Here is a 22,244-nt window from a genome sequence, read left to right on the forward strand (position 1 = left end):
AATATGATAATATCCTGTTACTCATAAACACAGAATATTCAGACCTTAAGTTTTACATAAGTGTTGTTATTTGTTAAGGCTTTCAGAGAACTAGTGAAGAGGATTTTTTATCCCTGATGCTGCTGTTAAACAAACAGCACACAATTAGCATATCAGCTGGGTGTGCATAATTCCTCAATTCTCCATCACACAGTGAAAGTCACCATTTGTGAAGCGAGAGAGGTAATTTATAATGAAAATAAAGGTTATCCAGGGAAAACAAATGATGCCAAACAAGCTGCATAGACTTTTAGATATTTGCTTTTAAAATTATTCTACCTTTCATTCCTGCTAAAAAGATTTCCTTAGCTGGATTCTTGGCAAAGTGACAAATTCAATTACACATCATAATAAAATCAAAGGAAGTAAAAAATCCTCTTTATTTTTTTTTTTTTTTCACAAGGCAACACCTTTGCAATACATATAGATCTTCAGTTGAAGAATCTTACATTTTTTCCTCATCGAGTTTTCATTTTTTTGTTACTGTATTATTCCTCATTTTGCCAGGAGATGGGTGGACATGTGAGCCCCTCAGATTTGAGGGTTACATTTTATATGGTTTCTCCTACTATTTTAAAAAAAGTATGTACTTTCTAAAATGCATAGAAGTATGAACTGGTGGCAGCTCTTCCTAATTTCAAATCACATAACATACATGTAGGTAATGTGTCTCCTTATAGAGTGGAGAAATATATTTTGTAATTAGTTTGGACCAATTTGATTCTACAGTTTGATGGAGTTAATGAATGTATTAACCAATAGCCCTCAAACTGGCAGACCTGTGTCAGACTTGCTCCTCAGAAAGAGATGTTGACCAATATAAGGAAGGTTTTACCTTCACTGGCTTCACAGTGTGGCTATTAAAAATGATACTATTTTTAAATTATTAAATTCTGTTCTCTACCTCACAGTTGTGGAAACTGCAGAGTTGGGGGGCAATGTAGGCTTTCAGACTTTGCATTCCACTTGTCTGTGCCAGATGAACAAAAGAGATGGAGGGCATCAACAACTTCTTATGCTCAGGATAGGACTTGGGGAAGAGGACTCACTGGAGAAAACTCCAAGAAGATCTTGAGGATTCTGAAAATTGCCTACTCATTACTTTTACCTGTGCATTGTTGTGCAACTTTTTCAAACAGGAAACTGAAACCACCCAGACACTCTACGGGACTTGGCAAGACCTGCTGTTGATATGTCGCAAAGACTAGTGGAAGGGAATTCCAGCCCCAGTGTGAGCTATCTCCACGTCTGCTTTCTGCAGTGCAGCCATGATTCATTTCACAATTCCTGCTTCTCAGCTCCTTCACAGCCCTGAAAAGCACTGCACACAGTACCTTGCTGCCACTGGGATGTTTTCACCTCTTGATCTGTCTCTCCATCACTAACTCACATGCAGAGGGAGGGAAAGGGTGTGTGCCTCTGAGGTCAGGGGTAAGACTCAACTGCACACATAGCAACAACTCCCACAAAACAAAATCCATGTGACCTTGGTGGCTGAATGCTTTGGGTCTGCTTAGGAAACACAGCTTTGGTAGTGTTTCTATTAATTTTAATCATCCCCTCTCACTGCTCTGTGTGAGGACATCTTGACCTATTTACTTGTAATAGCCTCTGAGCTGTTTTGCAGGAGTAGAAACGGGATTGTCGATGTTATTCACAGACTCACAAAGAAGGTGGTCTCAGCAGAAGGTGGTCTCTGGGTGGCCTCTCCAAAAACAGGATATCCATCCATATACAGCAAGTTTCATCATCTCTGTTAGATATTCTTACACACTCTCTGATACTTACCGTCCTCGATCCACAGACTGAAGGAGGATTTTTCCAGTTTGCATCTTTTTCTGCAGAAGTAGTAACTACAATGTGATTTCCAATATGCTGAAATACTATTACTACCACTACTAAAGTTCACATCACCAAAAAGTATGTTTTATGGTGAATTTAGATTAGCAAAAACTTTTATACTTTGGAGTGTGTGTATTTATTACTGTTTGATTATCTTTTGTTTATATAAAACAAGAGTCACTCCATATTTCAGGGGTTTTTTTCCACATAGCCTATAAGTTCTCTGTGTATATTGAATTGCTGTTAACATCATAACTCACTGTAAGGGGGTTTTAATATTAAAATGGTGAAAGAAAAGATAATAAACATGCTGTCAGAAATGTTTAGAACGCCTGAATTCTGTGATTAATATCTGTGAATCTGTGAGTAGCTGCTTGCCAATTTGTCCCAATTAAAATGTGAAAAAAGGTTATGCATTATAAATAGCACAATTATTATGTACACTGCTCCTTTCTCTCGCCCTTTTTTTTTTTCCTAGGTTAGAATGAAGCTAGCTTCTTGATTAAAGCAGTATGTAGCAAGGTTGGAGTTGGTGCCACTGTCACATTTTATCCCATGTAATTCATTTTGTTTAGAACAAGCAAATGAAAATATGCAAACCAAAATACTAGCTCCATGTTCTTTACTCATATAAAGAAATAATAGGGATTGCAACTGGTTAAATCAAGCATCTGTCCAACAAGCAGAAGTTAGCATGAGGTGCTTCAGAGTGGGATACAGCAAATTTTAGCACCTTAGACCTTGTTTCTGTCAATTCATGGACTAGAGACTCTCATTGGAAGTTGAATCAAGTTTCTCCTTTTTAATAGTCACTGAGTAACTTAATCCTGTGATTTTGTTCAAATCTCTCCTTGAATTCCCTTATGCTCAAGGCTTCCACAGTTCTCTGCCGCAATTAATAGGACAATGTTACTTATAAGAGGTACAGAGGAAAAAAAAGTAATTTTTATTTCTCTTAAAGTTATTGCCTAGGATTTCCATTAAATGCTTCCTGTTCCTGGTATTACCAGAAAAGTAAGGAAGCATTTCCTTTTTGCATTTTCAGTACTGTTTACTATGTTACAGATGTCTGTTCATCTCATTACTTCAGACTTGTCTCTTAACCCACAGAACCTTCCAAGTCAATTAAATTTCTCTGTTTAAAAATAGCTCCATGTGCCTAAGAATCCCTGGTGACTCTTCCTGTGAAACCTCCTCAGACAAGGAGACCATATATATATTTAGGAATCAAGATTAGTGTTTTTAAGTGTATTCAAGGATTTATGCAGTAGCATAATGCAATCCTTTGTTTTGCTCTCAGTTCTTCATATGCTAGCATTCCTTTTGCCCAGCTGGTGGTTCATCGTGTTCAAGTTCTGGTTTGTTTTGGAAGTGTTGAGCTAATGCTGGCAGCAAGGCTAGAGCAATAGGGAAAGACTGCATGAGTGGAATGTTCACCTTCCCAACACTTGAGAGACGCCTAAGGGAACAGCTGAGTGCCTGAGTTCCATCAGCTCCTGGGAATGCTCCCCGGATAGCAGTGTCAGTAAAGCCTTTTAGAACAAATCCACAAAGGGGCTGCAAGTCTGCAATACATGATTAATAGTGGAAGAACCAGGAATGAAAACCAGGCCCAGAAACCAAGCACCAATCCAGATCCAGGCTGTTTCAAAGCAGTTCAACTTAGCAATTTGCTCCTCTTTCCCCCCTGGATTTGCCAAAAGCAGGTTTCATTGATGACTCAGCCTACGCTGTTCTGTAGAATCATGTCATGCAGAATGAACCAAGCAGTAGTCCTTAGGATTTTCTCCTGAGTGAAAAAATGAAAATAATCTAGTTTGTTTCTCTGCCATGGTTTTTATCCTTCTTTTCCACATCAATCATGTACTAGTTCCACAAGCTCTCTAGACAGGTTTCTGATGCACTTAGAAGGCAAGAAAAGGCTTCTGTTTTTTTGTTTTTGATAACTTACTTTTCAAAACATTTTCTGGCTTTTTTTTATTTTGACTTCATATTTGTCTTGTCAGGACTAAGAATATTTTCTATTTTGTTTTATATATTGTTTCTATATTCCTTTTATGAAGGATATATTTTTAACTGCCTTTCTTATAACTTCGGCTTTCAATTGTGGAAAAAAAAAAATTAAAATATAATTTTAAAAATTATATTGGGAGGCACTGGAAGAGGTTATGTCCCATCCCTAAAAGTGAGCAACATCAGGTTGGATGAGGCTCTGAGCAGCCTGGGCTAGTGGGAGGTTGGAACTCAATGAACCTTTCCAATCCAAAGCATTCTATGGTACTTTGGTGGAAGAAGAGTTTGGGGTTTTTGTGATTGTAGTGTTCCTGCAAGCATGGAAACGGGGACAGTGCAACCTTTTTTTTCTCTAGCTTGAAGCTCTGTTAGTTCTACTGGTCGACATAGTTTTAGGAGTTTCTTAATTTTGGTGTTGCTTGACCAAAAACCATACAGTTAGCTGCTGTGTATGGTCTAAAGATCATACATGTATGCTTCAGATCACACGCAGTCTAAAAATGAAAAAGGGAACCCTAGAAAGTCAGGTGAAAATAAGCTTGGATTTAGTGAGGGCTCTCTGACAAATAGCCAAGACAAGAAGGTAGATAAGTACAGGAGACTATCACTAGTTTTTGTTCTTAATTTTAGCACAGGAGGAAATGTTACAGATCAAGTATGATTTCTTTCAAAACAAGAGCATGCAAAGAAAATAGTAGTAGTACTAGTAATAATAGTAATAATAATAATGCAAAAATATAAAAGAATATCCATTCTCCAGTTCAGGCTAAGAAATACACTACATAAATAGATCTGTTTTCCTCCAGCAGATAGGGTACACCTTTTTTTCATGCAGTTTGCCAGCATCTGCTGACTACTGGGTTATTACTACTGCTGTTACTGATTGCATGACATGGTTTATTTGGAATCCATCCTCACATTTTTGCCATACACACTTGCAAGTCCTATCAATCATTTCCAACATGAAAGACACATTGTCTAACTCCTGCCCAGCTGCACAGATTTTCATGTTACTAATTTGAATTATTTACAGTGCATGAGCTCACCCTAAGAGCCGTGCAATGCAGTATATTGTTTCCCTCTTGGCAGTGTTTATAGCTGTAAGAGAGGAGCTACTGTAATTTTTTTAAATTGACATAGTATCTGTTTATGATGCCTTGTTAGCACATGCTGAACCCATCCACACTATCACCTGCTTTTAAACTAGATACCATGAGCGAGGGAGAATTGCTGGCTGTTGCAGCATGCAAAGATGTAATTCAGCCTCATGCATCCTCTCTTCCAGGAGAGTTGGGCCAGAGAGAAATGCCCAAGAAATTCCATGCTGCTAAGCAGATCTCAGATTTGCTTTGTGAAAATCCCTGTCATGCACCAAACCATGCATTGGATAAACTGTGAGTCAAAATAGCTTTGTTATGCTTTTAGCTCCTGGCATATCTCACCAAAATCCATGGAGCTATGGCAAAATGGCTCTCCAATTTTAGGGAGATCTCCTACTGCTGACCAAGTAGCAGTGGCAGAAGTAGTGTTGTCTCACAGATCAAATTTTTATCACTGCATTATCCACTGTTTCTCAGAGCAGATGCTTCTTGATTTGTGCCAAAATGCATGACATTCAAGCCAATGACATCCTTGTGAAACAGTTTAACCCACAGTTAATCTACTATACTGTGTGGTCACTTCGTTCTTGTGCTTTCAAGGGTGTCATTGTGCATGAGAACAATATATGAGGTAATGCTGCTTTAACAGCAACTGCAATGTAATTAAACCCCTATCACAGTGACAACCTACAAGAAACTATCTTATGGAGAGAAGGGGGGGAAAAATGCAGGGCTTTTGCTTCATAGTGAAAGCTGCTGTGGGATTTATGCCAGTGATACTCATTGTGTTAACATGTAGAGTAGCTTTTGCATCCATATTAAGGTAACGGGATTCATAGAAACTGACTGTGTCTGGTTAGACTTGGACAAGGCCTAGAGGAAATACCTTTGAATTATTTATTTTTCTTCATTTTAGCATTTCAGCAAATATCTGACATCTTTGTGTTTAGAAGAAAATTTTGCACAGCAAACAAAAAAGCAGTGTGTAATACAATTGCTTAAAATTAGTCATCTGGGGGTTGATCTGAAGCCCTTTGAAGTCAATGAGAGGTTGCCATTGACATCAGTACCTTCTGAATCAGATCCTCTAAGGGACAGATATAACAAAAGCTGAAGACAGAGAAGAAGGTAAAGCTAAAAGGGAGATTAAAGGAAATGAAAGGGGAGAAAATTGCCACACACCCAGTTTCATACCACTTGCAGTAAATACATTAGGATATTTAACCACCTAAGATAAATAAGTTTCTCTTTACCATGGTCTATTAAGTGATAGGGAGAATAAACACACAATATCACAGATTTTCCATCAATGCAGGCTGCCAAATCATGTCCAAAAGTAATGTTCAAAAAGTATTGCACTTAGAGGCTGTCATTGATTTACAAGACAGTTCAGGCTGCAGTGGAACACTGATGAGACATTCAGTGTCTTCCCATGGATGGGTCTTTCTTCATATCCTCTCTTCACCCAGGCAGTGCAATGCCAAAGAGCTATAGCACACCACTACTCAAATATTATTCTCTTTTCATGGCTAGCTCTTTTCTTCTTGAAAGAGCCTTCTTCCAAATACTATCTTTAAGTGCATTTTGCTTGTTTGTTTGTTTATTTGGGTTTTTTGGTAGAAACCTTTTGTCCTTCGTTTGCAACCTTCTTCAGCATCCATTCTTCAGCACACTGTGCTTTAAGTATGTATTTTTCAGTTAGAACAAGCAGAAGTTTAAGCAAACATAAAATAATTTTTCCAGCTGTAGATGGCATTTCTAAATATTAATATGCATTTATGGAAATACATGTGGTGAAAGGAATCTCATTAATATCAAGACAATCTCCATCAATGTAGTTTTGAGACATGGTTTTCTGAGTTATATGTTTTTATAACAGCATGCCCACTTCCTGTAGCTCTTGCCTGCATTTTCCTGCTGTACATATACATAGTCCAGCTGGGAAGAAATATGAGTGCCTCTGGCTGAAGGCAAAGTCAAATACTAGGCCTTGATGTATCCTTGAAATTATAATAAACAATCTCACGCAGAGCGCAACAGTCAAATGCATGCAGATAGCTTTGAATATCTGATTCATTTAAATGCTCTTAACTTTCATGTTTGTATCAACCTTGAACTTCATGTTCAGCTCCTAAAAAACAGTCCTGTATAACTTTCTTAAGCAATATACCTTAAATACCTTTCTACTGAGCCCATAAATATTTAACAGTTATGTCTTTCATTAGATTTTTCTAATAGCTCTTTCAGAATTTTCAGATTTGAGTGCAAGTAACAGAACACAACCAGCTAGTTATGGTATGTTATAATCTGAGTAATGTGAGGTCAGGTTTATTTTGAAAGCCCACAATCTAGACTTTACTTTCATGATTTATTACATCACAGCTGCAAAAATTTGGCATTAAGTAGGGCTAGGACTGCTTTACACAGTGCACTGTGAACACATGTACCTGAAATAAATGAAAGGACAAACATCCTCCCTGGGCAGTGCTAAATACCAGAGAAGATTTAGAGAGCAGAAGCACTCACCTATTTGGGACTGTCTGCTGGGGGACTGGGCAGGCTTCCCATCCCCGTGTCTTTAGATGGAAAGAAAGAGTTTGACAGTGCCATATTGAAGAATTTAATATTTCTGAAAGGTTTGTAATTTTTATCTAACCCTTATTAAGAACTCTAAGCAAAGGTAAATGGTATCAATCAATCAAGACTTTATTTTTGTGGATCAAGTTCCAGACAATCTGGCCTAGGGTAAGTGAAATCATCAGTAAGGGTCAAGTAATGCCTATTGGTAAATTTGGCGCTAGTGTGGGAGCCTCACTTTTGTTTGTACATAACCACAGAACCTCATATTTTTGAGGAAGGTTGAATTGATTATTCAAGGGAACCCACACAGGTAAGGAGGAGCATGTATTAATGTAATTAAATATTTATGCAAACAAAAATCTTGGGTATTTTTCCAAAGACTCAATGAACATGCTGAAAAATTTTACTCTTGCCTAAAGGTACAAAAACAAGTGGGTCGAATTTTTTCCTTCACTATGAGTTTTATTTTAAAGGAATTTCAACTTGTATGATAAAACTGGTTAAGTGGAAAAGATTTCCTTTAAATTTCTTGCAGTTTATACCTACATTAGGTTATCAAAGCTAAAATTTACAAAGTACAGTCATATTTTCTGAATCCTAAACATTCTGACAGAAATTCATACTGATAAGTATTAAAACCCACATTGACTCATTAAAAATGAATAAACTATTTTTCACTGTGTTTCTAGAACAAATAAATATGTGCTTACACACTATTATTCTCTGAAAATATACATTCTCAGCAGCATTTACAGGTTATAGATAAAGGAAATAGTCAAATGAAGAAAGAAATAAAATCATATTTGGTCATCTTTTCTCTCTGTGACACTATCTGCAAAGGCTTCAACAGATTAAAACTTGTTATTCTGTTAAAAGACCTCTTAAGTCAACATCAAGAGCAGGGCAATGTGCATCTCAATAAAAGGGGACTTTTGAGATGCATGTTCAGAAATTTTTGGAATATTTCAGCTTTGTCATGTGCTGATTTTGGCTGGAATAGAGTTAACTTTCCCCACAGTGGCTGGCATGGGGCTGTATTTTGGATTTGTGCTGAACACAGGGTTGATAATACAGAGATGGTTTTGTTATTGCTCAGCAGGGCTTACACAGATCCCAGGCCTTTTCTGCTGTTTGTACGTCCATGCTGGGGAGGAAGTTGGTGGTGCCTGGGAGACTGGGAGGAGACACAGCTGGGACAGGTGACCCAAACTGATCAAAGGGATTTCCAGACCATGTGCCGTCATGCTCAGTACACAAATCTGGGGGGAAGAAATGGCATTTGTCTTCCCAAGTAAGTGTCCTGCATGATGGGGCCCTGTTCTCTTGGAGATGGCTGAACACCTGCCTGCCCATGGGAAGCAGTGAATTCATTCTTTATTTTAATCTGTTTGTGTACATAGTTTTTGTTTTCCCTATTAAACTCTCTTTATCTCAATCCATGAATTTTCCAGTTTCCAGTCCTCTCCCCAGCCCTGCTGGTGGAGGGGTGAGTGAGCAGCTGCCTAGGGCTTGGATGCTGCCTGAGGTTAGACAATAATGACTTCTTTTGGTGGGGTTGGTTTGGGATTTTTTGCACGCATGGCTTTGGTTTTCTGAGATCAATCAAGTACGTGATGTAACCTTACCAGGCTGGAGTTGTGCAGTCTGTTATTTGCTGCCTTTTTTTTTTTTTTTTTTTTTATGCTGAGCATGATTTTCTTTATGGCAAAGAAATAATTATAGAGTTGTCATTGTAACCCAATACCTTTCAGAAACCGTACGAGGTAGATAGAGTAAATCTGGACTTTTTAAAACAGCAATAGCAGCTGAACAAAAATTATTATAAAGTTCACTCACATAACAGCTATTAGATAGGAAATGGTCTGAGTGCCAGAACTCCCCCCTGTGAATGTTTAGCAACTAAGGAATTATAGTGATGCTTCTTAAAAGCTTTTCCATGATATTACATTTGAAACCAAGATATTTTAATGTCAAAATGTGAGGAAAAGACTGCTCTTCAGATGCTAAATCTCTGTGTCCCAAGTCACCACATATTTGTCATCTCAGGATAGCCAAGTATTCCCCAGAACAAAGGCCAAGTGGCACCCTGAGCTGGGAGCCCAGAGGCCATCTGGCTGCCGTGAGGAGGGCTCAGCAGTGTCTCTGGATGACTCTGCTTATCACCCAGAACCTTCTGCATGTTCTTCTGCTGGGCCACATGATGGGGAGTGCGCCCAGCCTGAAGGTGCCAAGCTCCTGGAATGGGTCTCAAATGCCTGCATGGAAGGGAAGGGATGCAGGGAGGTCAGATGCATTCCTGTTGGATCAGGCTGCTCAGGGCCAGGACCAGCTGGTTTTAGCTCAGCTCCCTCCAGCTCTCACAGCATGCTGAATGCTGCAGCCCACTGACCACCCTGGTGGTCCCACAGCTGTCGCACACTGAGGAACCAAAACCAGACAACAAGACCACACACATTCCAGCTGTGGTACCACAAGTGGAACCACACAAGTGAACACTTACCCAGCAGCCCCAATCCCACTTTCTCCTTCCACACTGATGGAACTGCTTACAAGTCTGGGGACGAGTTCCACTGCCTACACACAGGTGTTGTTAAGAGATGTCCATTCCCAGACCTTGATGTGTCTGAGATATCCATTAGCTTGGTGCGTAGAAGTGAGAGTTTGGGAATCCTGTGGCTTTCTGGAGTGGCAGCTGGAAAACCATGTCCCTGACATCCTTGTGCAAGAAGCTGAGTCTCTCCATCCGTGCTCAGTTGTAGAAAGACACTCTAGGAGATACTTAAATCCTGAATATCAGGAGATACCTTGACAACTTTCTCTATCTCTTTCAAGGCAAAGGTGATGGCCTCAAAAAAGTCATCCTGTGGCACATACCTGGCCACCCACTCGATTAAGCATGCACCTTTATCTGTGATTTTTATCAGTGCCTCCACCCTAAGCAGTCCTCACCTGCACAGACTTCAGCTCTAGTCCATTCTATATTTGTCCTCCCTGCCACAAACACCAAAATGTCATGATTTAGAGTCGTGGTTTACAGTTATGCCAAATAGCTGTACTTAGCATAGGGTATGTTGAGTGTTTCTTCATATATTTCTGAGGCATAAAACTGCCAGGAGGAAACTAAGAAGGGAAATTCACAGGTAGAGTAATAAAGGAGGAAAAAGCACGCTGTAATTCCGCCAGTTCCATTGAATTTGAAAGCAGAGTAGAAATCTAGGATAAAAAAGCTCCTAGAACTTGTGTGAAAACTGGCAGCTGGGCAGAGGACAGAAGTACTCCCAGAGCCTGTGCAGAAGAAGGGGAAGAGTGGCAGTTCTCAGCCACAGCCGGCGCTGCCTGACAGCAGCTGCCTGCCCAGCAGTGCACGAGCTGCACCAGAGCAGACCTGCTCCCCTTGCAACGGGGTCAGCAGAAGGGTAGAGAGGCAGCACTGACTGTGTGGATGGCATTGTGCAGGATAAAGCATGCTGCTCTCTAGAAAAATGGGTTTCATTAGCTCTGCTATTCAGCAAGAACTATTTTTTATGAACAGCGGTAGCAAATCACCAGTAAGCTCATGGAACTAAATATAATGTGATACTTGATTATTCTATTTGTCTGAACACCTTCACCTCTAGCCCTTCCTTTTCCTGCCAGTTTAGACTGATGTTTTTAGGGGCAGAACTTGTCAGGCTGCAGGATCTTCACAATTATTAAGAACGTTTTCCTCAACAACTGTTCTTATTAATCATGAAAGTTCCACATCATGACTCAAAATATATATACTGTTCAGTACAGCTGACTGATTTGGAGCCCAAAATAACCCAGATGACTAGGTGAACTGTCAAAACTGGCTCAGCACCACAGATGTGTCGAACAACAAACTGAATAAACAACGTGAAGAGAAGCCAATAAGGTATTAACACAGGGGCTGACAGCAGGTGTTGGACCTCACAATTAGCTACCCACAAATAAAATATATGTAATGCTTGGAACTACAGTAAGCTAAAACAATTTAGAGATCAGTCCAGTGGTTTAGTTTTGGGTTTTTGGGGCAGAGAGGACATAGCTCACACCAAGCTCTGGAAAAAACTGGAGACTGTAGTTCTTTGTTTGGTTATGCAGACCTGTACCAAGTACCAAAGCTCATTTTCCAAGTAATCTTTAGGCTATTTTCATCTGGTCCTTCTAAAACTCAAGCATAATCTCATCCTGACCCCAGTGAGATTTAGGGAGAAGGACATTTCTCCATTTCCTTGTTCCCTGGCTTGGCTTCGGAAAAATCTTCCCATGGCACACACAATGGAGATATCACACCATGCTTGTTTGGCTTTCTGACAACACTGAAACAGACTCTCCTGTTTTCCTGATCAATGGTACTTGCCTCCAAGCAAGCTGTATTGCACTGTGAGCTGGTCTCTGCTGTAAAAATGCACGCATGATGTATATAGATGCACACACACATTCATTTATAGTCCCAGCACAGCAGATGGAACAATTCTGCACCATGTATATTTTTGTGCTGTTAAGGTGCGCTGTTGCTTTGCAAGCAAAACAGTAGATCTTTCTTTTGCCAGTGACATTGCACAAAGTGCTTATAATTCAGTGTTAGCTTATCAGCCGTCCAATCTCCCACTCCAGGGAATGTGTCAACCATCAAAAGGAGTGGAGGAGGTGTGCTGAATCTTAATGGCTTCTATTTCATCAGACTCACTTTCTTAAGGGCATTTAATCAATGAGGACAAGTAGTAGGCAGATTTTTAAATAAATGTGTCACTTTAGGTTAATCCGCAGTACAGTTGAATGTATTTGTTTATGTGATTCCCTGAATATGTTCCTCTGCTGCTCAGCTGAATTGATAATCTGTAAATCAAAACATGTTACAAGTAGTATTAAACTAGCCCTTGAGCAATGACTTCATTTGACCTGCTGGTATCTAAACCATTCAGAAGTTTCAGATCCAAGGGTGTTTAATGTCAGTTTTGTGTTCAGCACAGTCTCAAGTAAGCTTTTGTTTCAGTGAATCCAAATTGGGTTTTAGTCATTGCAGGCTTATAGGAATATTTTTGTATAGGGTTTTTATTTTTTAATGCCGCAGGTTTTTTTCTCTTTTTCTTTCTTTTGTTTTTTCTTTCCTTTTTGTGAAGCAGTCTTTGGGGAAAAAGAAGATCACAACCATTTGCAATATTTGAGCATTGCCTCGTTATTACTTATCAGTCTCATATAGCAGTTAATGTAACTGTACAATAGGATAAAACAAATAACTTTTTAAAGCATATTTACTTTTTTTAAAAAGCAGTGAAAACAGAAAACCAGATAAAATTGATCAGATAGGTATGTAGATGAATTCATTTGTACTCATGCAGGTGATAAGCAGCTACCCATGAGTTCTGATTTATGATGTCAACTCCCTGCTAATTAAAGCACTGAAACTGTTTATCCTTCTCACTCACATATGAGGCAAAGATTAGCAAAAAATTCATGGAGGAAAAAAAGATCACGCGTTAGCGTACATTAATAATGTTTAGTCTATCGTAAAACTGATTTAAATTACAATTATACCAATTTATATCAGTGTTTAGAGAGAGGTAGACTGGAACACTGGTGGGGAAAAAAGCTAGCCCATCTGTACTTCAGACTTTCACTGATGCAAAACATTGGCAAGGCTGCTTTGATTTACACTGGTATGAACATGATTATAATCAAGCCTAACAGCTAGACTGTATGCTATTTGTGCTACTCAGCTGTGATAACATATAAGGCCTGAACGTGTAGCCAAAATCCCCTTGGAGACCCTGAGTGCAAACTTCACCCACACAACGACCACAGGGCTGTACTGTAACAGAGTAGAAATTACTCTGTGCTTTAACAGAAAACTTTTGCCTACAGCCATTTATGGAGGCCTTTTGCAGAAATACTCTGTAGATCGAGGTGTCTGACCTTGCAAAGGACATCTGTGATTATGGGAGGCTGCTTGTGTTATGTAATATAAATCATTTGAGCATGGGCATCCAACCAGAATCTGACTTTCCAGTTCATGTGAGGAGTAATTAGATCTGTGAGAACACACCATGTGCAAAGTAGTGAAATGAAATAAAATGAAATGCATCAATGGATCTCACAGATGAAACAGGAAATAGGGCGGAGGAGGTGTTACAGGTGCTCTCAGAAATGTTCTTATGATTTTAAGGGTGATTTTTAACTTTCACAAATTCTCTGTTTCAAAACTGTGCAACACTAGCTTATAAGCATATTTTATAATGAGTACTTTCATATCTGTATTTATCTATTGATTTGAATCTTAATTTCCCTTTTCTCCATTCAAGTTGAATTAAACTAATTCCTGTGCATTCTACTAGCAATGTACATTTAGCTTCCTGAGGCTGCAATCTATTTTATTTTCCTACCTTGCAGAGTGAAGACCCCAGGTAAAAAACACTGCATCACTTAGGGAAGGATCTTTAATATGGATCTGAATGCCATGTAAATCAAGCCATACTGTAAGCTATGCTTCAACCTCTTTAAACACATCTCCATGTTAGCTTTAACATCATTATGTCCCATTGTGATGAAAATGGACTTTCTGTATCCTGTGATAATGAAAATAGCCACTTTATGCAGTTTCTGTCTGCAATTATCCAGGCTTTTCTCAGACTCTAGAGGAATCTAAGCTAATTGCTTTGGGACTTTTGCTACATTTCCATAAATTCTTTGTTAATTTTTCATGAGAAACTGTTATTGCAGTTGGCCTTAAAGTTCCCATTGTATTCAATAATGTAAAGAAGTCATTATGAAAACGTAACCAATTCACTAGTGCCTCCATCAAAGCTACACTCTTTTATCTACATGTATTCTCAGGTGAGACTGAATGACTCATGCAAACCCTTCAATGGTGCTTTTTTTTTTTTTTTTTGATATTTTGATACACACTTTTCTTCATTTGAGTTTACTCAAAGCAAATTTAAAAGTGGTTCTATGTGGTGCATTATCTTGTCATTATGGGACATGAATTGAGTTTGTTTTATCTCAAGGCAAACTTCTCAATGCAGAAAGCAGCAGATTTGCATTCATTCTGGCAGCATCATGCCAGTTTACACTCCCTACAGCACCAGCCTGAATGAGATTTGTGCTAAAACAAAAACAGCAGTGAAGGAGACTGAGATTCCAGTTTAGAAGCCCCTGAATCACATGAAACCTGCTTGACCCCCTCTGAACCCTGAAAAACACTAATAGTAATGACAGCACCTATGCATTTTAAGAGCTTATTCAATGTTACTGATTTTCACTTTTAGCTCTTTCTGTTGTGATCATAAAATACTGCCATTTTTGTAATCAGGTACATCACATTGCCAGCTCTGAAGCAGCTGAGGCAATCTGCAGTGCAAGACACATTTCCACAACGATTTTCTCTTGAATGCTGCAACAGAAGAATACATAAACTACTGAGAAACAAAAGAAAAGTACCAGTGTGAAAAAAGAAATCACACTGAAAAATTATGATAGGCCATTATTTTTTTAATTAAAGAACCCTGCTTAGAGATACGGTTTATGGAAAGCACAGGTTTTGCTGATATCAATAGAAGCCATTGTAGATTAAAACTGACCTATCTTTCTCCAAGGTCCTCTAAGGTCTGATTGCTGAAAAAGGCAAGGGATTGTAAGCAAACATCAGAAATCTCTAAGGTTTGACTCAGAAACATGCTCAGAAATCCCATCGCTTATCCAAAGCTTTTCTAAACCTCTTTTGTGTGGTAATGAAGCAGATGATCACTGCGTGATTGGATCCCTTATTATCTTTTAGGTAGGTGGTCTAAAAGGAAAGAAGACCAATATTACTTGTGATATTTATCTTAATATTAAATGAAAAATTCTTAAATAAGTAAAATGTTAGTGCACTTTTTGCTTTTTCACCAAAATGATAAAGCTGGCTTTAATCTTGTCCACAGATTAAGTTTTTCACTTTTGTTACTGATTTTCCAGTGCTGGAGACTACCAATTCAAGACCTGAGCCCTTCCCATACTTCCCAGGAGGTGTGGTGCTTTATTCTCCAAGGAAGTGACAGTTGTGCCCAGGAATATTGACAGCATATGGCACCACTCAGGATGCCTGGAGTGGATGGCATGTTGTTGCACTAGAGGGAGATTTACTCTGCTGCAGCTCTGGTTGTTCTCCCGAGCAGGCACATTCCCAGACTCTCTCCACTGGCAGTTTTACTACCGCTGCTTTTCAAGGATTTGCTGCCAGCGATGTTAATAATGGGACAAGTAAAAGAAGCTGTACAGTAGCTACTAGAATGAGATTTTGTCTTATAAAGAGTCTCAACTACTGGGGTTTTCGTTACTGTAGTAATATCAAAAATAATGAGTGGTATTAGAATGCTAAGCCTGTCATGTATAAGATTTCAAAACACTTCACTACTTCACCACCTCTACTTTGTCCAGAGCACTGGATATATAATTTTTTTCCCTAAGTGGTACATCCACCCTCTCCACATTGGTTTTCTTGCATACAAAATTGGGTTTGCTTTGAAAGACAGAAATGATTGAAAGGCTTGTCATCATCCAAAAGTCTTCATCTATAAGAAGATTAATGGTCTTAACATCTCGTCTGCCTTTCTTTTCACCATCTTCCCCAGTATCTGCTCCATGCAGCTAATTTGCCCCCATGCATTCAGAGTGGATGAGGGAGGAAAAATGGATCCACTAGCAAGGGTAGTCTCCCATTCCATAAGGGACGTGCAATCATGTTTTTCCCAGAAGTTGCTGAGTGGACCAGAGGATACAGGATATTATTTGGGGTGGATAAAGAAGATGTTAACTGAGAAGGGTGGAGCAAAGTTTACAGAGGAGAGGTGGGGAATGAAGTGCTGGAGATGAAGAGGTACACATAACAAAGGCCATGAAAACACCTGCTTGAATGAATATGTGTGCACATCTGTCTACTCACAGAATTGAGTAGACAGATGTGCACACGTAGATTGAAAGAAGGCAAAGCGGAGTAGAAAGGTGCAAATGCAGGAAGCACTTCCAAGATTTTTGCTCAAGAGTACAGCTATGCCCAATATTTGTTGTACAAATGGCTCCAGCGGCGCAGGAAAACAGACTTTGAACTTCTGGGGTATGTTTGGCTGTGCTTCCCTGAGCAAGTCACCCTGCTTTGTTTGCACACAGTAATTGCAGCAGGCTTTACAGACTGTAGCTTTACTGGCAACAAAAATTTCACTTGAATAAATTCAGTCCAGCAGACCAGGTTTATTGTATCCTGAATATATTCAAAAGTTCAAAACAGGCTAGGTGATTCCTTCTTTTGTAGCTGGTATGTATTGTAGGGTTTTTTTACGTGTCAGTTTCTTTCCGGCTTTGTTATTTTGTTGCTCTGATATTGCCTGGACCAAGACTGCAAATGAAGTGATTACACGAGCTAGTGAATGTGACTTGGACCTTTTCCCTTTTCTTCGCTTCAGTATCTGCTAAATTAGTGAGAGAAAGACAGGTACCTGAAATCTTTGTGCTGGGGAAAAAAACATAAACAAGAGCAAACACATACATTAAATAGCCTTGTTTTTCTCAAAATCCTTGGTGCTTAGTTTCAATCTATCAGGCAATAAAGATTATTTAAGGAATATATGCGCATAAAATTTTCCCTGAATTGTTGGCTAGCTGTAAGACTGATTAGCAAAAGCAACACAAAAAAAAAAAAAATTAAAAAGAGCCCTTTCATTCTTACAACAATAATTCTTTCTCTATTAGCTGAATGTATGGAAATAATCCCTTGAATACATATTTATATATAGTACCTATTTTCATGTAGGTGTGGAACTATCACATTCCAGCTAGCTACAATGTGAAGACAATTGTTCATTGAAAGCTGTTGGGAAGATAAAGTTCACATGCTTTCAAAAAAAGTCTCAAAACAAAACAAAAAATGCCCTGAAAACTTTTGACAGTTAAAGTCCATTATCCATTATGTTGTTCTTTACTTCAGTGAAGGATTTCGTAGAAATGCTGTTACAATAACAACGAGAAACACATTGCTTTACATGAAGCTTCATTTGCCAATTCCCTGTGGCTAGTGCATTTCTTTCCCAAACTGAAAGAAATGAAGTGTCGTGTGTATCAGCTTGTTCTTCATTGCTCACATTCCTCTTTATGTTGATGAGAATTTTTCAGTACAAGCACTCAAGAATGGTACTTTACTTAAAGATGCTGCCTCACGTTAAGCAGACAGTATTGTCATTGTTTAGCAGCTATGGTAGACTGTGGATTCAGTCCTGTTGATTTTATTAAAAAGAGGCTGTCAAGATCTATAATTCACACATCATTAACTGCTTCATTAAGACTACAGCAGCTTTGTGAGCCCTAAACTTGTAACAGTTGCATGACAATACAGGTAAATGTTTACTGGTTGAGACATGCATGTATCTCCAGTGACTTATTCACTGTATAATTAAAAGCCAGTACTGTTTTTTAGGACACACTTTTTTCAAACTACAAGCATAAATGCATAAAACATGTTCACTTAGAATTGATTTGATTTAAGTTAAAAGCATTACTTTGCAATGAGGTGTGCTATCTCACATCGTCAATCAAAAAAAGGCAATAACATACCAAAATGTACAGTCATTTAAGTATTTTCATATGGTTTGGGTTTTCTTTACTGGACTATGAAGTAGCCTACGTGCTGAAGCATTGTGAAGCAGAACTGTTACAGACATGAGCAATGTGAATCATATTTATTTAAGAATTCAGCATTAAAGGAGCATTAATTTTGTAGAGAAAAATTACATTTTCCTATTATTTTTACTGAATCCTGTCTTGGTTTGAGACAAGTTAGGAGATTTCCACTCTTGCTTTTCCCTCTTCTCTTTCAATAGATGTCCCATTCCCTCTCTTCCTGATTATTTTGTTAAAGCTACCAGCTCAGATGTAAACACAGCATGAATTTTGAACTGGACTTTGCAGCCTGTTAGACTTGAGTAGATTTGGAAACAAGCAAAAAGATTCACACTTTATGAATTATGTGGCAGCCTTCTGGGCGGGATGCTCGAGCAGTCCTGACAGCACCACCGAGCTTTTCCTTTCTCTTCTTCGTGACCTTTTTGCCCTCTTCCACCCATGGTCAGCCCTATTTGTACATTCCTGGGGAGAAGAAGTGGGAGCTGGTCCAGCAACTCATGCTGCTGGCTTTGGTTCAGCCACCTCTGATGCCTTGTCCCCCAGAAGAGCTCTTCGACACCAGGACACCGCTCGTGTTCTGCAAACACGTTTGCTGGTGGGAAAGGTTTCCTTCTGCTGCTAGCCACCACAGATTTCCAGCTTTCCTCACCTTGAGAGCTCCCAGCACCGTGCATGGGGTCCCTGGGAAGATCCTGCCCACCTACCCCAGTGGGTGCAACCTCCTCACACAACTCTTTCACCTGGAGCACCTCGATCCCTTGGGACACCCCAAGAGCTCAGCCCCACAGCTCACCCTGGAGCTGCCCTGCCTCAGGCCCACAGGGTTTTGGGGCAGTCCCTGGGCTGGGGCTGCAGGACAGGTGCTGCAGCTCCTCATCACCGTCGATGCTCCGAACCAGGGTATCCCAATGGGTCTGCAGAGCATTCCTGGGATCCAGTGTCCTGCACTGGTGCACCCAGCAGCAGCAGCCTGCACCCCCAAACCAGTGCTCTGGCTACCTACAAGTGCTCCCTGACAATCAGAAAACTGAAATCTGCATTCCTTTCAAGAAAATAAGCAAAAGTTTTTCTAATGGCCTCAGTAGTTCATTTGAAATTTTCTAGCTTAATTCCATAGTTGTTGCCATAAATTAAATTTTTGCCAGCAAAAGCATTGTACATTCCTTGAAGCCGGTACATGAACACCTACATTGACATTCTTGCAGGGAAATATTCAAATTTTTATTTTCAAATTGTTTGTTTGTTTCTCCACTGCATTTACTTAGAAGATGTGCAGACAGATTTCTACTCAGTCACAGTGTATTTTTTTCAAGGTTAAATCCCAGATCTCATGGGGAATGTATTATTTTCTCTGTAAGGTGTCAATGTTTCTAATAATGTTCTAATCAAGAAAAAAATAGTCTTACCAGTAGCACAATGCTGACAGCTTTTTTTGCCAGAGGACAGTGGCTGTGTAAGGGTCACCACTCACAACAGGCTTAGAATTTATAAGGATGTCTGGGCCAGAAAACTTTGGCTAGGTTATTCTTCTCATGTTTTGGTGTACTAGTGATTATTGAGAAATAAGATCAGCTATAATTTCTAAGCCTTTGTCTTTAGTGCTGTTCAAAAGTGTCAAATGCAAAAGAACAAAGCTCCATGTCTTTTTCCTGTCATTTTCCTATTCATCACTAGTGAATGCTTGTGCTTTCAACAGCAAAAGCACTGGTTGGGAAATGATGGCAGACCAGAAGGGTAGTCACTGTGCAAACAATTAGAGGACAATAGTTTTCACTGTGACCTTGCACTGACCTTTACCATGAAGTATAAACTTCTTTGCCAGAAGTGAAACACGAATTCCTTCCTGTCTTTCCAGGACAGATGGCCTAAGACATGGTACTAAATTCAGGCCAGTCTCAAGCCAACCTACACAGAACAGCACACATTCTTTCCTCTAAATTATGGAATCATTCAAAACAAGGCAACCAAATCCAAACCTACAACTTGGGTATAGGCCCATCTCTCGCCCAGCAGATGGTGTGGGCCAAAACCAAAGGGATGCAGGAGCCCTGGCATTGTGTCAGTGTGGATGGGTAAGCCTAGTGCCCAGCATGCTCCCCAGGTCTCCTTAATTTAGCAGTACAGAAATAGCAGGAGAGTTATTCTGATACTTATGGAACTTTTTGGAGTAAATCTACTCCTTCTCTGTTGATTTTACTTAGAAAACTTGCAGGGTACAAGGAAGGTCAGTACATCAGCATCTGAGTAAGCCAAATCATATTTTACACATTTTTCCAGCTCAACAAGCATTTTCCTTTCATAGCCTTATGCTTTTCCTGTACTCAGTTATCAAGTTGAAAAAAGGAGATAAGAAAAAGCCAATAGTTCAGATACTCCAAGCTGACCTGATTGTGCGGAGAGCTGCTTGTGTCCAGAGCAGGATAACAAAAGGATTGTATCTATGGTAAATCAAGGGCTCTAAATGCTACAGAAAGTTAGCAAAGCTTAATTAATTGGTCCCACAAGGTACCACTAGGCAATTCAACAGTAAAATATTTTTCCTAAGAGATCATCCTACTTCAGGAGAGCTGAAAGCCCCAACAATCTGCAATTATGGACTGCTAACAAAAACCCATGGAAGTCAGCATGTGTAAATCTTTGTGACAAATTATTGTAATTAAAAAAAAACCAAACAAACAAACTGGAAAAGAACAGAAATATTTTTCTAAAAGGCGCATAGCAAGCTAAAGGGAAACTGCCCTGTCCATCCCATGCAATTCCAGAAACCTGCAGACATAACAAAAAGATTCAGTGGAAGCAGGAAGTTCATGTCCAACATTCTTGCACATGCTTTCCTGGTAAGAGAGAATCATCATCATCATCATCATCATCATCATCAACATCATCATCATTTAGTGTACTAAAGCAACCCTGGTGTTTGCACATGCTTAAGTAATGTAAAAGTAAAAAGCCTCCGTAGGAATATGTAGATATCACTATAGCCTTTTTAATGTAGATATGTAAAAATAAATCAATAAATAAATAAATAATTTTTTTTTTTTTTTTTTATAGTAGACATATATGCTGGCTGGATCACAGCATGAAATAGCCTTCAGAGCTTACACCTTACACCTTACCAATGCCTCAAGAATCATCTACATATGATGGCCCATATGACCAGTATTTTGTCTTACAAGAATTTTTATAAGACCCTCTAAGACAGTCCTTAACACTCTGCCTTTCTAAAGAGTAACATAAACCTCCCTTGCTGGAATCTTATGCCTTAACTTCTTAGTCTTTCTACAACAGCCATGAAGTAAAGTTGCTTTCTTATTCTGGAGGTTTTTTCCTCTGTTTTAAGATTTCTGCCTCTGACCAGAGTTTCTCAAAATTGAAATCCTCTGTTTCTAGCAATTCCCATCCTCCTTCAGATTCTCTTTACTCAGACCACAGCTTGAAGTGTAAATGGCCAAAGGATGGGCAGGGCACAGAGCTGACTTCTCCCCACTGCTCAGTGGAGAGGGATTGTTAGTTAATGTGTTCCATGCTGTTTCATATCCCAGCACGATATGTTGATGTGTTCACAAGAGCATGACATTGTTGACATTGTTCACTTTGATCCATGATCAACCCCTACAGAGTCACTACCTAACCACTACTCATACAAGTTTATTTTCCTCACCTATGCATTATGTTTCACATATCTTTTGCACTGTACTTTTCCAGCTTGTGAAAATTATTCAGCAGTCCAGTCCTATCCCATTCCATTTTGGGAGGAACCACATCTTTTTAAAGAGTATATACCCTACTTCAGTATGGAAGTTATTGATTAATATATTGAAGAGTGGTCTCAGAGCAGCTGAATGGGAGTCTCTTCTCAGTCCACACACTAGTTTGACCAAGAAGTGTTGATAGTTATTTTCCAAATAGAGACTACCAGTCACATTTGTTCCTTCTTCACAACAGCTTAACAACACCACAATTCTCCCACTTGGTTTTGGGAGTGTTGTGTAATACACAAGCCAGACTATGCAG

Source organism: Haemorhous mexicanus, chromosome Z (assembly GCF_027477595.1).
Source record: "Haemorhous mexicanus isolate bHaeMex1 chromosome Z, bHaeMex1.pri, whole genome shotgun sequence".
NCBI classification, from domain to species: domain Eukaryota; kingdom Metazoa; phylum Chordata; class Aves; order Passeriformes; family Fringillidae; genus Haemorhous; species Haemorhous mexicanus.